Here is a 14,695-nt window from a genome sequence, read left to right as displayed (position 1 = left end):
ACAGCAGCACATCATTAGAACAACACCTTAGTATTTCAGCCATTCAGCCTGCTACTCTCTCAGCATCAATTTGTTGAAGTATTTAGCAACCCAGCACATTATGAGTTAAAACTGAACTGGTTTGTTCACTTGTTTTTAAGCAACCAATTAACAGCTCTCTTTCCTTCCTGTCACTAGGGGGCTTAACCATCTTTACTCCAAGGCAGCTTTTTTTTTCAGCTAGTACCAGTTTAACAAACATTATAATAATAATTGAGTTCTCGTCTGAGTCTTGATTATAACTAAAGATGGGTATGAGCCGCTGGTTCAGGGGTTCATGCCAGTTTCTTTAGTGGCCAAACAGGTTTTTTTGCCGCTTCCCAGTGCCACCTCCTCTGGTGGGCACCCAACTCAGGGGCAGTGCTCAGAGGAGGCGGGGCAGGGAAGCCAGGCTGCTGCCTTCGAGGGGGCACCTGCCTGAGGAGGCAAGGCTTTTGAAGTGCCAAGCACCTGTTCGGACATTAAACAAACTGGCACAAACTGCCAAACCAGCAGTTCGTGCCCATCTCTAATTTTAACATACTAAATTATCCTTCTTTTAAATACTAATTAACCCCTGTTTTCATGTCAAGTTTGTGAGCACATGATTTCGTAAGTAAATAGGATGTATTCTTTTTACTATTGTCTTACTGAATATTTTCCCTGGTCTGCTTCTACAAGGGGAATTCTCAGTGTGGTGTAGTGGATAGCGTGATAGAATGGGACTCTGGAGAACAGGGTTTGAATCCCCACTTGGTTATGGACACTCACTGGGGAGGTGGAACTGGTGAAACCACTCCTTAAAGATCTCACTTACCTTGAAAACCCCATTAGGATTTCTGTGAGTTGGTTCTGACTTGAGGGTATAGAGCACACACCTAAGGGTAATTCTTGGAGAACTTCCTTATTATTCTAAACCAATCATTGCCACACCTTTTGCTGTGCCGCTACATAAAACATAATTTGGAAGCTAGCTGTGGGATATCAGAAAAGCTCATAAGATTATAATCAAATAGCTTTTAACTCTGAAGTCATTGCTGCTGCTTCCATGTTCTCTGTAACCGCAATGCAGCGCCCGGTCTGGCCTTGAGCCTGATATCTTCTATTTTTCAGACTCAGAGCTAACCATCCCGTCTGCACCTCAGAGATAACAAGATCAACCTTATAGGAAAGAGTCGTTATGAAACTTATGGAGGACATAAGAGTGTTTTGCCCGTTCAAGCAGAGCTGGAGACATGTCGGGTATGAAGAACCACTTGTTGATTCCACTAACAACGCTTGAAATGCACATCTCGCAGCTGCCACGAGCCGATAACAAATGTTTTTTTCTTCTCCATCCCAATTAGCAAGGCATCCAGTCGAACCTCAGGAGGGAGGAACACATGCACCCACACCAAGTTCAGGGGTCATAGTGAGGTTATGAACCCTTACGTTAAAGGTAAGAGCAGCAGGGCCATGCAGAGCTGGGTGCCTAGGTGCAGCTGCTACAGGGTCAGGCTAAATTAGCAGTGGCAACCTATGAACAGGTGGACCCTTCCAGCTGAAGTTTCTGGGAGAGAGTAATGTGGCACATGGCTTCTGTGTTTCAGTATTCAAAACCAAAATAACATAAAATACTGTAGTTCTTTCAGCTTCCCACTTTCCACCTTACTACATCAGAAGGTCAAGGATTTTATGGAACATCCTAGGTTCAGGAAAATGTGTTATTAGAATCATCATCCCAAACTGCTCATGGGGTCAATTACTATACAGGGAAAATTGAGGCCCCTTCCTACAACAGTTTCACTGACACCATTTCTGGTTTGGAGCCTAACTCAAAGTGCTGGTGATGAATTATAAAGCACCACGGGGCTTGGGTCCAGGCTAATTGAGAGACTGTATTCTCCCATACAAGCCTACCCAGGCTTTGAGACTGGCAGGAGGGGCCTTTTTCCTCTGTCCCACTGCTTTCCCTACTGCTGGGGATTGGTTCCGAGCCCCCTGTGGATACAGAAAACTATGGATAATAGTGAACGCTATATCTGTAACATGGTAAAAGGGGGAAAATATTTTCACATGCATTATTAGTATTGGTCACTAGAGGGCATCAGAGAACATGCTATGTATTCTTTACTCACAAGTATTCATAGCACAGTCTCATAGCACAGGCTTCCTCTAGTGGCTGGTTCTGGCAATACAGTACATGTAAAAATAGTTTTTTCAGGATTTTAAAAAATTATTTTAGTATTTTCAGACTATGGATAAATGAATCAGTGGATACTGATCCTGTGGATAGGGCATCCTACTGTACTCTCAGGGGACACAGGTGATGCTGTGGGTTAAACTGCTGAGCCACTGGTCTGTTGATCGAAAGGTCAGCAGTTCGAATTTCCACAACAGGGTGAGCTCCTGTTTTTTGTCCCAGCTCCTGCCAACCTAGCAGTTCAAAAGCATGCAAATGTGAGTAGATTAATAGGTACCACCTTGGTGGGAAGGTAATGTCTAGTCATGCTGGCCCAGTGACCATGGAAAGTGTCTAGGGGCAAACGCCAGCTCTTCGGCTTACAAACAGGGATGAGCACTGGCCCCTGGAGTCTGACACAACTGGAATTAATTGTTCAGGGGAACATTTACTCTGCTCTCACAGACTCATGTTTCAATTTTGAATTTGTTTGTTGTTGCCTCAGGTGATTTTTTTCCTGGTTTTTATTATATGTAGGTTTATGTTATGGGTGGGTGGTTAATGTTATTCTCCTCATTATTATTAGCCACACAAAGCATAACTCTTTTACTAAATGGATAGGATACTAAATGAATGAATGAATGAATGAATGAATGAATGAATGAATGAATGAATGAATGAATGAATGAATGAATGAATGAATGAATGAATGAATCATACAGCCCTCCATCAATCAATGGCCTATGAAGGACAGGGGTTGTACTGGATATTCTAATTTCCTTCCTTTTTTAGTATAAATTATCATTAGGGTTTTAACTGTGTTTTAATGTGTTTTAATTTTAAGAGATGTAATGATTTTTTAACTTTTGTAACATAATATTTTCTTATTATACTGGCCAGAATCCTATTGTAATTACATAGTATGAAACAGACGTAACATAAACAGAGTATATGATAACCCTGTTGTCTAACATGTGGGCTGACACACCCCAGTCAAGTGCTCAGTTATGCATTTGGTTGCATGCCCAAGTATCCAACAGTTGGCCAGAAAACTGCAGAAACTGCTTGCTTGATCTCCTTTAACTGTGCAGTACGACTAAACAACAACAACAAAATGAAGCAATAGAATTCCATCCGCTTTTTAAAGCGACATTAAAAGTTGCCTTCAGTCCCTGTCCTGGGAAAAAGATGCCAATAAAATGAAATAAAATCCATTGCCAAGTCTTCCTTCAACAAAACCTTCAGGAGATTGTACAATAAAAATAACGAAGCAATCAAAATTACTATTGAAAATGGTTGGGTCAACAGACCCGACAAAATACAGTGTTTCTTTGGGGTATTTTTTTTAATGCTCATGTCATGTTTGTTGTTGTTTAGTCGTTTAGTCGTGTCCGACTCTTCGTGACCCCATGGGCTCATGTCATATGCTGGGTGTATTAAAAAAAACATGTACCGTATTTGTCTAGTGCCAGAATGGCATAGTAGTTTATTTCATGTATCTCATGTTGATATTGCCCTTCTTGCACTGTTAGGAGTAGGTGTGCCAGCCTTTTCTGGGGAGGTCATGCCATAGGTGGGGTCTTCTAACCTAAAATGACTTCCTTCTTGCCACCACCCATCGGGTTTCAGATGGTGGAGAGACCTGGAAGAGGGCTCAGTGTTTGTCTGTTTTTAATACCTTTCTTTCATCAGTCTTAAGATATTTGCCTCCCCAAAGCAATGGAAAAATAATGTGCAACGCACAATGAGTTGGTTTTTGAACAATCCAGATAATGGCAATGAATTACTTTTTAAATGCCTTAACAGGTAGCCGGAATTAATGATGAAAGTAACAGTTAATTAATGATGAAAGCAACTCTCCAAGGTCTGGGAGGGCCTCTGATAAGGAACGCAGTTTCCTGGTCAGACTCTTGATGACAGAGGCAGTCCTATCGGTCCACAGGTCTCAGGCAATTTATGGCTCCTTGGGTAGGAGCTACTCCTTGGAACTGAGCCCAGAAGCAACCTGGCAGACTGTGTGCTGCTGTTGGGAAATGGGCAGCCTATGTCCTGCACAATCCGTCCAACTCCTGCGTCATTTCGGTCGCTTGGTACTTTCCGGGTACACTAGGTATTAAAGACTTCCCTCTCCAACGTGCCCCATCCTGCTTTCCTGGCTTCTAGTTCTCTACACCCTTGCCTGCTCTATCTGTCAAGTGCCATTATGAACCTTATTAGGATCACTGCTTAGCAATGACAACTCCGCTTCTATCAGTAGAGTTGCCAGCTTTTGAGCTGGTCCCGTATCTGTGCTGTTCATCTTGGCTCCCTCAGTTACAATAGCAGATAATGTTAAGTGCTGTATTTTAATGTGAGCTTTCATTTAAGAAGGCCCTCTTGTCTCTCCTTCGTATTCTTTGGAAATCTGCATTCATTTTTCTGTAACTTTCCCTGTCTCCCTTGCATTTTTCCTTCTCTTCTCTGCTATTTGTAAGGCCTCGTTGGACAGTGGAGGTGATGGCATTCCAGTTGAACTATTTAAAATCTTAAAAGATGATGCTGTTAAGGTGCTACACTCAATATGCCAGCAAGTTTGGAAAACTCAGCACTGGCCAGAGGATTGGAAAAGATCAGTCTACATCCCAATCCCAAAGAAGGGCAGTGCCAAAGAATGCTCTACCGTACAACAGCACTCATTTCACATGCTAGCAAGGTTATGCTCAAAATCCTCCAAGGCAGGCTTCAGCAGTATGTGGACTGAGAACTCCCAGAAGTACAAGCTGGATTACGAAGGGGCAGAGGAACTAGAGACCAAATTGGTAACATGCGCTGGATTATGGAGAAAGCCAGAGAGTTCCAGAAAAATATCTACTTCTGCTTCATTGACTATGCAAAAACCTTTGACTGTGGACCACAGCAAACTGGCAAGTCCTTAAAGAAATGGGAGTGCCTGACCACCTTATCCATCTCCTGAGAAATCTATATGTGGGACAAGAAGCAACAGTTAGAACTGGATATGGAACAAGTGATTGGTTGAAAATTGAGAAAGGAGTATGGCAAAGCTGTATATTGTGTCCCTGCTTCTTTAACTTATATGCAGAATACATCATGCGAAAGGCTGGACTGGAGGAATCCCAAGCCGGAATTAAGATTGCAAAAAGAAATATCAACAGCCTCAGATATGCAGATGATACCACTCTGATGGCAGAAAGTGAGGAGGAATTAAAGAACCTCTTAATGAGGGTGAAAGAGGGAAGGGCAAAAAATGATCTGAAGCTCAACATAAAAAAACTAAAATCATGGCCACTGGTCCCATCACCTCCTGGCAAATAAAAGGGGAATATATGGAGGCAGTGACAAATTTTACTTTCTTGGGCTCCATGATGACTGCAGATGGTGACAGCAGCCACGAAATTAAAAGACGCCTGCTTCTTGGGAGGAAAGTGATGACAAACCTAGATAGCATCTTAAAGAGCAGAGACAACAAAAGTCTGCATCGTCAAAGCTATGGTTTTTCCAGTAGCGATGTACGGAAGTGAGACCTGGACCATAAAGAAGGCTGACCGCCGAAGAATTGATGCTTTTGAATTGTGGTGCTGGAGGAGACTCTTGAGAGTCCCCTGGACTGCAAGGGGAACAAGCGTATCCATTCTGAAGGAAATCAACCCTGAGTGCTCACTGGAAGGACAGATCCTGAAGCTGAGGCTCCAGTACTTTGGCCATCTCATGAGAAGAGAAGACTCCCTGGAAAAGGCCCTGATGTTGGGAAAGTGTGAAGGCAAGAGGAGAAGGGGACGACAGAGGATGAGATGGTTGGACAGTGTCATCGAAGCTACCAACATGAATTTGACCCAACTCTGGGAGGTAGTGGAAGGCAGGAGGGTCTTGCGTGGTCTTGTCCATGGGGTCATGAAGAGTCAGACACAACTTAACAACTAAACAACAACAAGCGTCTTGTAGCATTCACAGAGTTACTTTTGAGCAACAGGGAAATAGTTACTTTCAGAAATTGTCCAGAATATTAACTATTGAATGTACAATAGTACAAATACTCAGAAACAACGACAAAAAGAAATTTTTGTCAAGGAGGGTTTTTGTATTTTGCATATTTTAAAATTTAGTGCAGAAGAATTAGCTATGTTGTCATTTAGTATCCTATCCACCACCAAATGATGACCTGTTATTCCATGCTGGATTGGATAATACCCAAGATGTCTTGTGATTTTCCATGATACATTTCAGTAATTCATGTAATTATTATTTCTGTTTTGTGAAATAGACTTTCACTGTGAGAAGTTTAATTATGATTAATTGAATACTGATCAGCTTCTGCTGATAGTTTTCCAACCAAAGACTACTGTCATGTTTGCTTTGTGGTGTGAGTGCCCAGGCCAGAGCTTAGACTACCATCATAGAGAAAACAATTTAAAAAAACACTAGCAGGTATCTACCAGAGAATGTTGGTTATTCCTCTCGATTAGCAGAGAATGAGTGAGAAAAATAACAACAGCGCAGATAAGCTGGAAAGATCAGCTCAGTCTTAGCCCCTGTCCTCCTCTTCTGTTTCTTTTTCACTCAAACTAGCACTTTGCTATGATAACAGTACTCTATAAGTATTTAAAGTAGAAAAAGGTGTACAGTATTTACTTACAACTACTATTTGTAGTTGCAGTCAGAAGGAGAGAAAAAGGAAAATGGAGTATCCACATATTGAATAACTTCCCACACCTATTGCTTCGTTGAAGGTCAGAGGAAAAAGAATTCTATAAACAACAAAGACAATGGAAGCAAACGAATAGGAAGCGGGATGGGGGTTGCCTCAAATCTCAGAGGCGGGAAAAGAACACTGCCAGTCACTTTAGTGGCAAAGTACAATCACCTTAGACAGCAAATGCCCTTTGACACTGATACCCAGTGTTAGTGCATGCATGATTGTTATTATCCCAATGGTATTTGGGGGAATAAATTATACTTGTTCTACAAATGTCATCAGATTTGAAGTACAGTATTTATTTAAGTTTCAAAGATAGATATACCTATCTATCTCTGTGTTATAATTTTCTTCTTGTGTCTAGTCATTCCCTTGTCTAAAAGTTTGTGAGCATTTTGTCAGCAGAGTGGTTTTTAAAGGTACAGTATCTTTCATTTTGTTTTGTTTATGATATTTACGTCTTTCCTTTTAGTTTCTAAAATGTAAAGCAAGCCCTCACAAAATGGCTTATAGTTCTTTTAAAAATCTGAATGATTCCACATTCCAGTAACACACATTTTAAAAATGTTGTCAGAGACATAGGAAGTAAGCAGTAAAATCAGTAAGAAGATGGAGCGAAGGAGGTGTGTAAATAATGCCACAAAGAATCAAGCAGGGTAAGGATAAATTGTGAAATTGCGCAACCAGCTCTGCCAGCCCAACTGACCCTAATGGCAGACCAGAGAGCAGAATATTATTAGATGCAATGGGCACTACAGTTATGTAATAGCCACCGTGCTAGTAATTCCTGCTGCATTACTCATCAATAGGTTTTTTAAGTAAATTGCAGGCAGCTGATACCCACATGCCTAGTCCCGTCAGAGTAAAACTGTAGTACCATCAGCCGGTGGGCAAGTTCTTAACTGCAGCACACAATCGGGCTGTTATCTATCTATCTATCCGGGCAACTTTCTTCCTTGAGCTGTGCTGCCGCTCCTCATTATTTGACAGCCTGCATTTCGATATGGAGCCCAAAAGATCCCATAAGACATTTTTTCAAGAGAAAGAGTCTGCAGATAGTCAAGAGCATCACGTTGCTAGGAGACATGTCTCAGCTTCCCTGTGGTTTTCTTCTGTTACCGTGGTGACAGCTAGATGAATGGACCTGTCGCGCTAAATCAAGACTTTCCTCTTTAAAAAACTGAAGCCAGGCTAAAGTCATTCCCTCTGGCCATTTGCTCCATGTGAACCAAGATGGCTGGGCCTTCCCTTCTCCGATGAGAGCTGCTCACTTTGCCTCCAACCCAAGAGCTGTTTTCTTTGCCCTCTCACAACTACATATCAGGCAGCATCTGGCGGCAGTTTCTGTGACAGGACGCTTTCAGACCTCAGAGAATGTCCTTTTTGGACGGCTCCCTGGATGGGAGATTCTGGTGGTGGCCTTCCAAGAAAGGAACTTCTCAAATCTCTGCATCTCTTCCTTCTCAGGGCCTGTACCATGATTATAATAATCTTAATAATTTTAGAACTTCAGAGCTGGAAGGGACCCTATGGATCATCAAGTCCAGCCCCTGTCAAGGAGTTGGTCTCGAAAGACTATGGTAACGTGCTCTGTATGGAGGACTTGGAACAGCGTCTAGTGTGGCTGAAGAGGCCAATTCGAGAGTGACAATCCCTTCCACACTGAAGACAAATACAATCTGTCCCCTGTCCAGCTCCCTGATTTTGCTGCTTCTGGAACTGCCTCTTTGCCTCGGCGTGCTGGACAAGGGTCTCTTCAAATTGGGACAGGCCATGATGCACCGCCTGCCTCCAGGCAGAATGCTCAGATGTCAAAGTTTCCCATCTGTTGAGGTCCATTCCTAAGTCCTTCAGATCCCATTTTCAGATATCCTTGTATAACAGCTGTGGTCTCCCTCTGGGGTGCTTTCCCTGCACTAATTCTCCATACAGGAGATCCTTTGGAATCCAACCATCAGCCGTTCTCACTACGTGCCCAAGCCAATGTAGACGTTGCTGTTTCAGTAATGTATACATGCTGAAAATTCCAGCTCATTCTAGGACTACTCTATTTGGAACTTTGTCCTGCCAGGTGATACCAAAAATCCGTCAGAGGCAACGCATATGGAAGGTGTTCAGCTTCCTCTCCTGCCGTGCACAAAGGGTCCAAGACTCACTGCAGTACAGGAGTGTGCTCAGGACACAGGCTCTATATCTTGGTATGTGTCGTCAGCTTCTTATTGAACTATACTCTCTTTGTGAGTCTAGAGAACATGGTAGCTCCTTTGCCAATGCATTTATCCAGCTCGACATCTAGAGAGAGGGTGTCAGAGATGGTTGAGCCAAGGTGCACAAAGTCATGAACGACCTCCAGTGGGGAATTGAACTCTCAACCAGATGCCTAAACCACTGAGCTATCCAGCAGATCATATTGCCTAGAAAGATGTTGGATATTCTGCTATGCATAGAAATGGAAATAAGGGACGTATGCAAACCAATCCGTCTGTCTTGACTGACCTACTTGTGCTCAGTAGGTTCGATACCACTCTCAGTGACCTGGGAGGAAATAAACTGGATATAATGCAGAGAGGCACCTGATTGGGGGAAACCAGATGGCATGGTGTGCTAATGAATGATTCATGATTCGTGCTACAGAGATCCAAACTAAGAGACCTCCCTGGTCTTTTCCTGATCTCATTATCTAGTGTTGCTTAGAGGCCTTCCTTGCTAGCAGCTGTTTGCTCGTGGGTATGGGGCAAGGCTGACTTGTGTCACTAGCAAGTGATTTAGTGTGGATTTTTTTTTGGAGTCTGAGAGCACATGTTCTGAGTCCGTTTTGTAAAGTCTGTCCTAATTTTTACTGGCAACAAAGACATCAGAACATTGGGTTTTCGGATCCTTGGACACATGCGAAACTCAGCAGTGAAAACCCCAAACCACGTAAAGCTCTACAAAGCTAGAGATGCTATCTGTAGCTTTATTAATAGCATTAATAAAGCTACAGATAGCATCGTATTTTAATAATGCTGTCAACCAGAAGCCACAAAGGAGTTGTAAATCCAATTGCTTGTCCAAACTATCGAAGATTAACTGAATAAATTGGACTAACATAGATATCAAATTTGCAAAGTCCTTTTGATTCAATGAGTCTACTCTAGAAGGGCTTAACAATTGAATTTAGCCTAAAATAAAATTTTTGATCATTCACTTTATTGATTTATTTATGAAAACATATTAAGTGTGCTGCCAATTTTCCTGTGCAACTTTTAAAAACCACACTACAGACAGCAATCAGACAGGTGCAGCTTCCCTTCACCACTTATATATATTTAAAATCAAGCTTATTTTTTTAAAAATCTGAACTCTGGTGAAGGACCTCATTAAGATTCTTAACCTAAAGATTAAGTGGTGAAGGGAAGCGACACCTGTCTGACTGCTGTCTGTAGTGTGGTTTTTAAAAGTTGCACAGGAAAATTGGCAGCACAATATATATATGCTTTGTACTTGATCAATTCAGAATTGCTTTCAATAACCTCCGCTTCTCAGTTAACAAAGACAGAATTTTTGTTGGTAGATATAAAAATAATGGTAGTTCCATTTCCAGTATATTTGCCAAGGTCGTTTTGTCAATTGTTGGCAAAACTAAAGAAGAAATAAGAAAAAAAATGTTTCAGCACTTTAAAGACTAATAGATTTATTTCAGTGTGAGTTTTCATGGACCAACATCCGCGTCTTCAAACACAGGAGGTACAAATCCATGACCCCCCCCTCTCTATTTCATGAGGGTGAGATTCATGTCCAGGTGAGGATACAGCTGAGAGACAAAGTGACAATGGTTCATTAACCCAAGAATGGAACTGTCAAGTAGCAGATTCTAGCCATAATGATAAGCTAGGTAGACATGGCTATCATGGGAAAGCTGGAGTTGTTTATGGGGCAGAGACCAAGAATCTGTCAAGGAAGATAATTATTAACCATAACTATAATGAATTATACAAAGCTGAACTGTTAATATGTGTAGTGTGCTAAGAAGCCTTGGCCTTTATTTAGTAACACTTGTTGGGCAAGGGGCTTTTAGGGTGAGTCCTTAGGTTTTTTACATATATATTATTTTAATTTTTTTCAGTATATTTGTCTTCCCTTTGTTGTAGCTATCCGGAGTAGTGGCTTGCCACTAGACGGGCAGTATATAAGTCCAACCAATATATAAATATATACATACATTTAAGCCCTTAGAGATTCACTAGAATTTGTCAATGTAGCCAATGTCTGCTGTCTCCATCTTGAGCCCCCCTTTGTAATTCCTTGATTTCTAAAACAGCAGAATGTCCAAGGAAGCCTAAGTGTTCCGAAATTGTTTTCTATCTGGTGTCATGTCAGATGTCAGATTTGTGTCCTTCATTCTGACATTGAAAATGGCAATAAATATAAGAGATTTTTTTTAAAAGTAGTTAACTACATTAATTTTTTGACACTGCTTCTTACCTTTTCATTTATTTTAATTATCTTTTTTTTAAAAAATATCAATCTAAAAAGGTAAGAAATTGGCCTAAACTTTAAAAATTCTCTGTGAAGTAACAAGAAAGAATATTGAATAGATATTACTCACTGAATGCTCATCTGAAAATGCGAGCTAGAAGTCCTTAGTTTTGCTGCCCCCTCCCCCATTTCTACAGCTTTTATGTAACGGTGAAAAAGGAACATCACGTCATCATTACCCCAAATAGTAAAGCATTAAAGCTAATATTATTATCTGTTATTTCTGTGCTCTTGCTGTGACATCTGTATCCTAAAGAGTAATGTTACCCAAATACTGTTAAAGATAGTTTGGAATATAACCACTAGAAAAAATCATGCATATCAATCAAATGTGCATTATTTGCTTCATGTCCAGAATAAATACCCTGAAAGCAGGTTAGATAATGCCAAACTGTAATTCTCCCTTTCTATAAATGCTGAAGAGTCTGTCTATGTTCTTCACTCAATTTGGGCTGCCACAGTATGAGAAATAAATATTGTGAAGGATCTGATCCAATTAAATTTACCCAGTTTCTTACAATTAAGCTTTATTAACTTCATTTGTTACTTGCTATTTTGGCAACATAATAGAGGCCTGATGGCAGGTGAAGAATAATCATGTCAGTTGTACATACATACTCTAGCTGGTTCACATCAATTAATAAGGGCAAATCAATCTCTGGGCCTTATTAAAATCATTATGTATAGCACTGGGCCATTGCAATCTTGTAATAAACAATTACAAATATGTTGTTTTGATGCAGTGCTGCTTTTTCTCCTCCTTCCCTTTGTTTAACAGAAACAACCTTAATATCAAAACTGAAAGTATTGTGTCATCTTAAAAATTACGGTTTTTTTTCCAGTGTGAGATTTCGTGGAACATTACCCATTTCATCAAACACATGGACACATGTGACATGGTGACACCATACCTCCAGACATGTTACAGATCGTGCACCCTTTTGAGCCACACTCGTGATCCATCTGGTGTATGGATCAGTATTTAAACAATGACCTCTAGCTGCCATTTTAATTCCCACAGTGGTCTTGGAAACATCAGCCCCTGACAGATGTAGGGTGAACAGATAGTAAGATTAATATATCAAAGTGCTGAGTAGGGATGGAATCTGCTTTTCCCTGGCCCCTTCCCTTCCTCATCCTCCAACATCAATTTCCCCTTCATGCAGAAAGAGGCATGGAGTTCTACCCACCTTAGGCAGATAGAATTTTTTAAAAATCTTCTATCAGCAAAATGTAAATAAGGCAGGACAGGGGATAGATACCAGCTCCTTGCCAACATAAACAGGAATTGCACGGGGGACTCTCCCACCTTGTGGAGGCTGAAGCTTTGGGAAGAGACTTTTCATCAGGGCACCTGTATCTTCAGCAGGTTGGAGTAGGCCCAAAGGGGTTGGATGTTCTTTCCTCTCCCACAGAGCAACACTGCCCAATGTCCTGTCGCTCAGTGTAGTAAATTGCACCAGAATAGGCCCATCTAATCAATGTGGATTTGACGAGTCAGTTCCTCCATAAGTTCTGTTGATTCAAATGGACCTGTTCTTTGACTTGCTTTGGCATACAGGGTCACAATCAGAATTAATGGAACATATGGACGACATGACTCACCAAATCTCCTTTGATTCAATGGGCCTACACTTAGTTAGTTAGGCATCATTCAGTCTCGAAAGACTATGGTGTCGTGCTCTGTATGGAGGACTTGGAGCAGCGTCTAGTGTGGCTGAAGAGGCCAATTCGAGAGTGGCAATCTCTTCCACACTGAAGACAAATCCAATCTGTCCCTTGTCCAGCTCCCTGGTTTTGCTGCTTTTGTGACTTCCTCTTTTCCTCGGCCTGCTGGACAAGGGTCTCTTCAAATTGGGAGAGGCCGTGAAGCACTGCCTGCCTCCAGGCTGAACGGTCAGATGTCAGGGCCTACACTAGTGTGGTTTATTACACTAAGCAACGGAATTTGGGCCACAATGTTAGAGGCACTGTGGAAAATTTAAAGGGCAACTACAGTCAACTGCCCAGCAGTGCTGTTGTCCATTGGTCATAGCTCCTGCAAAGTCCTCGTGTTCTTCCCAAAAGAAGTCCAGTTTGCACAGGGCTAAAACACACAGCCTAATATTCAGCATGAATGGTCCTTTGGCCCCATAACAACAGCACATACACTATATTGTTTTAATAAGCTGCAGCTGCATTTAGAGACTCACAATGCCAAGGAGGGACTTGGTACTGAAATAGTTTGAAAGAGTTTGCCTTTAAAGTTTCCTTGCTCCTCTCCATCCTCCAAGCCTGCTACAGTTCTGGGGAAAAGCTGAATTGTTAGTATTTCCCTAGATGATCTAAGCATCAACTTGATGCAATATATTGCTGGGAAAAGCAATACCACAATAACATCATCCCCTTTCATCACTTCCATGTCAACAGTTCACATTATCTCACCAATGATGGAGTTTTCAAATCAACCACTGTTATTAACTCCAAAGGGAACTTTTCAACAATAACTTCCAATGGTTCAACTTCAACAACTGATCAACCATGGTTTACTATTCCTGTCTCCCTGGACAGTCCACTCTGGCTTATCTACTTCCTGGCATGGCTCCCAAAAAGATCTTCCTTAGGTCGCCAGGGTGAGGGCGCAGCGTCCCACAAAACAAGAGGTGTTGCAACAGAAATGTCTGGCCCATCTCCAATTCTGCTCCGTGTCCCCCTTTTTCCTCACTTCCCTCTTTCCCCCCAAGAACAAGGCATTAAGTTGCCAGTCTCTGGAAAAAGGTTCCATGGTCTCTCCATAGACCGCACAGGTCCTCCAGAATTTTGCTCGCATTTTTTCCATCGCCACTAAACCCAAAACGACATTTTAGCGGAGAGCTTGGTGTTGATTTTGTCTTTCTGCCTCTTCTTTGGGACCTCTGGATCAAATCCATAGGTCTCCCTTTGTTACCACTCCCAATTCTTTGGGGGACTAAACCTACTAACACGTTCCACCTCTGCTATACAAGGCTCTGTCTTTTGACGCCGTGCATTATCTCTTTCAATCCCTTTCTTTCCTTCCTCTTTCATCCCTTCTTCCTCCTTTGGCTCCTCCTCCTCCATCATCTGCTGTTCTTTTTCCCAGGCTTTGTAAAGTTCCAGGACTGTAAGGTCTTTCTGGCGGGTTCCTCCCCTGGTGGAACTGGAGGGTGGAATGTCCATGGTTTCCTTCGGAAGAGGAGATGGCAGGCGGACAAAGGTTTTGCGCCCCCCCATGTCTCCTTTCTCACAAATAGGGAAATGACCAATTATACTCTTAACATGCTAACTTCAGACATTCAGATGTAACTTAT

Source organism: Pogona vitticeps, chromosome 2 (assembly GCF_051106095.1).
Source record: "Pogona vitticeps strain Pit_001003342236 chromosome 2, PviZW2.1, whole genome shotgun sequence".
Classification (NCBI taxonomy): domain Eukaryota; kingdom Metazoa; phylum Chordata; class Lepidosauria; order Squamata; family Agamidae; genus Pogona; species Pogona vitticeps.
The sequence above is the reverse complement of the archived record's forward strand: the minus strand, read 5'-3'. Positions refer to the sequence as shown.